The following is a 4,021-nucleotide window of genomic DNA, read 5'->3' as shown; positions in this document are numbered from 1 at the left end:
TAATATGTGATTGTGACTATGCCATAATTTTTGTGATAATTCTCCAGGCTGTGGTCGTTTGAGTTGTTTGGTTTTTGCTTGTATGTACAATGCCACAATAGCATTCTTTTATATTTCTCCTGGTATATATACGGGAGTGGAATTGTTGGTTTGTGGAGAATATGTATATTCAACTTTAAGAGGTAATGATAGATGGTTTTCTACAGGGGATTTTTATCAATTTGTACTTTGATACCACTGATCAGCAGTGTATAAGAACTTTGGATGAGTTGCATCCTTGCCAACACTTTGTATTATCAGACTTCTTAATGTCTACCAATCTAGTTGATAAAAAATTAACATCTGTATTTCAATGATTACTAGTGAACTTGAACACCTTTTCATATATTTTTGTACCTTTCATGTTTCTTTTTTTTTAATGCCAGTTCATGTCTTTTGCTAATTTTCCTATTATTTGTCCTTTACTTATTCAGTTGGAGGAGTTATTTTTCTAACTTTGGATACTAATCCTTTTTTAGAAATATGTTTCTCCGAGTTTGTGACTTGTATTTTTACTTACTTTATCATGTCTGTGGTGATCAGGAGTTCTTAACTCTGAAGTTAAACTTATCCATCTTTTAAAATATATGTTGTACCATTTGTGTCTGGTTTAAGAGATCTTTTCCTATTCTGAGGTCAAAAAAACATTTTGTATTTTCTTCTAAACGTTTTAAAGTTTGCTCTTGACCATAGATGTGTTTTTTTAAATGGATATCCTATTTTCCAGTATCACTTATTAAATAGTCCATTCTTTTTCTGCAGTCAAAAATGCCCATTCTGTTATAACTTAAGTTTCCCTAAATGTGCAATTTGTTTCTGGGCTTTCTAGTCTGCTCAAATAGTCTATTATCTACACATGTACATATACCCCATGTCAAAAATACTATAGCTCTGTAATAAACCTTAATAACTGATATGGGAAATCTCCCCACCCTATTCTTTTTCTTTAGAATGTCTTTTTAATTCTTGGGCCTGTGAGCTCCCATATACAATTAAGAAAATCAGTTTGTCAGTTTTCTCTAAAAACCCTGATGGGATTTTGGTGGAGTTACACTGCCTCTAAAGGTTAGTTTGGGGAGAGTTGGAATTAAAGCTCTACCATGTTGAATCCATAAATATGGCATATCTCTCTATTTACTTAGGTGTTTTTAATGACTTTCAGTAAAGTTTGATAATTTCTTCCAAACAGGTCCTGCTCAACTTTTCTTAGATTTATTTTTAAATACCTTATATATTCTTATGCTATTGTAAATAATGAGTTGTTTTGGTTTTGGTTTTTTTTGACCACGGCACATGGCTTGCAAGATCTTAGTTCCTCAACCAGGGATTGAACCTGGGCCACGGCAGTGAAAGTGCTGAGTCCTAACCACTGGACCACCAGGGAATTCCCAGCGGTGTCTTTTTTAAATTACATTTGCTTATTGTTTTGTTTTGTTTTGTTTTTCGGGGATCGATTTTATTTGGGCTTCTCACAGTGGTTAGAGCCACTCCATCTTCAGAACAATCACAGCACAGGAAATGTGCCACCGAGACTGCCCAGAAAAGTCTGACCAACTGAATCTTATTGCTTAAAATACACATATTCACAATAACTGACAAAAGGTGATGTGCCTCACAGGGGAGTGTGTTAGCATTTGCAAATCTTCCGACTGTAGCACCAAACCCTCGACCAACCCCTTTCTTCTCGTTCACCTGGAACACAAGACTCCCTCACATCTCCCCGGCCCCCTCCCAAGTCCTTCAGCTCCCTACTTCCGTCTTCCGTCATGCAGGGCAGCCTCACGTAGCAGGGGCCAGACTGTGACGCTGGACTCGAGCCCAGCTCCACCAGTTGCGTTTTCTTCTTCTCATGCCTTTTGGGTTGGATGCTGCAGTGAACCCAGCAGTAAACACGTGGACCAGTTCCCCACTCTGACTGGAGAAGGAATCCTGAGAGGGCCAGAATCCATCCCTTCGACCAGTTAACTCAAGCAGGGTTCATTTTGGTAAAACTTGATCTCCTTTGAGACACTTCAGTGAGTTGTTTGAGACAAAAACAAAAACCAAAAACCAAAAGGTGGCAGGAAAGGCATCTGAGGGCTGTGGCACATTTCTGCCCACTTTCACCACACATCAGCCACGCGCTGGACCTCAGCAGAGGGAGGTAAGCCTACGGCACTGTGGTGGCCGCCAAACCCTCCTGGCAATTCTGGGCAGGGCTGACGTCTGGGTCACAGCCAGTCCAAGCTGGACACTGAAGATCCAGTCCAGCTTCTGTCGGAGGTTCCACCCTGGCCTTCTGTCCCAAGCGGTTGTGGATACCCCCGGGGGCTGAGGCCGAGGGCCAGGAGCAGCTGAGGGAGGCAAACAGGCTCAGAGCACGTTTCCGTTTACAGGGAGCAGAACACAGGCCTCTGAGTGTCCACGGAGCAATGTGCAAATTGCAGTGATGGGTAAAGTAAAACCTCTACTTGGAGCACAGGATCTCTGGCAAACGTGGGGACTGCCGCCGACAGCGCTGCTGAGTACACCCAAGCGCACAGTCAGACATTTGCTCAGTAAACAGTAAATGCGTAAAACAAATTAACTTGAGAAGGCTGCGCCTGCTCCAAACGCGTGGGTAACGTGAGCAGAGTGGCTGCCGTTCAAAGTGTCATCACAGGAAAACAGGGCTGGGGGCTCACACACAACAGACACACACAGGTTATCCAAAAAGTCACTGTATACAGACTGCACTTTGTTCAACATGGATTTTGGTTTTGTGGACTCCAAACTCAGACACTCGTTCACCTCACAGCCTTGGATTTGTCTATTTTGTGTGTGTGTGTGTGTGTGTGTGTGTGTGTGTGTGTACACATATATACACACATACACATATATACGTGTGTATTCATATATATACATATATATACCTTCCTTTCTTACCATAACATCAATGCCTAGTCTGAATGTCATCGTTCAAGAGTGGGGGAAGAACCAAACTCTTCATATGAACAGGGCTGGACAGGGAATGTTAGTTTCAGCAGTTTGCTTTCTCCATTCAGATTATTCCTATCAAAACTCAACTGGTTTTTGAAGCCAAACTACAATAATAAGGATCCTGTGGTCCTTCAGGATGGCTGCCTTCACCCTCCTACCTGGGCCACTTAGACACTTTACATAGGCTATGAAATTAGTTACCCCACTCAAGGCGGGGCGGAGCAGGGAAAGGACACGAAAACCACAGATAACCAAGGCATTTTTTCCAAATGGTCAGTTTGAAAAAACAAACAAATAAACAAAACAACTTACTCAGAATCAAGAGAAAATACTGTGTGAGAGTCAGGCTGTGGGACCGCCCTTTCTCAGGTCCCACAGCCTCCTCATTTGTTCCTAGAGAACAGTGAGACGTGAAGGCCGGCAGACGTGTGCTTGGGATGGGGGAGGGTACTGATCACCTGTGGGCACAGATGAAAAGGGGAGAGATGCGGTAAGCTGCACCTCTATCCACTGCCACAGTGCAGGGCCTTCTGCTCACCCGCAGAAGTTCCAGAGGTAGCCCCCAGCCAAGCCTGCACACAAAACTTCTCCTTCTGGCTCGACTGTAGCCAGGACTCTTTGAAGGCCAAGTTGGGAAAAAGCCACAAATTTCCCTTTTCCAAAACAGAATTCTTGCCTGCCCACTGGTCAAGTTCTTATTTTCAGCTCACTTCTGACTTCTGTTGTTGTTTTTTTAAAAAAGAAAAAAAACAAAGAGAAGGCAGGTGTAATCTTCCACACTTGAACCAGTCCGCGGACCTGATGGGAAGGGGCCCCTCCAGGATGCATCGTGCCACCTCGATCTCGTCACCTGGAATTTGAGAGCACAAGCCCTTTACCAACCCTCCACGCTACTGCTGGTCAGCTCTCATCCTCCCACAGGAGGGGCCCAACTCCGGCTCCAGAGACACTGGCAGCGAGGGGCGACAATCCCCGGACCACTGGGGCTTCACCCAGGGCTGAGACCTGCCACCTCTCTCAGACT

Source organism: Lagenorhynchus albirostris, chromosome 2 (genome assembly GCF_949774975.1).
Source record: "Lagenorhynchus albirostris chromosome 2, mLagAlb1.1, whole genome shotgun sequence".
NCBI lineage: Eukaryota > Metazoa > Chordata > Mammalia > Artiodactyla > Delphinidae > Lagenorhynchus > Lagenorhynchus albirostris.
This window is presented reverse-complemented; position numbering follows the sequence as displayed.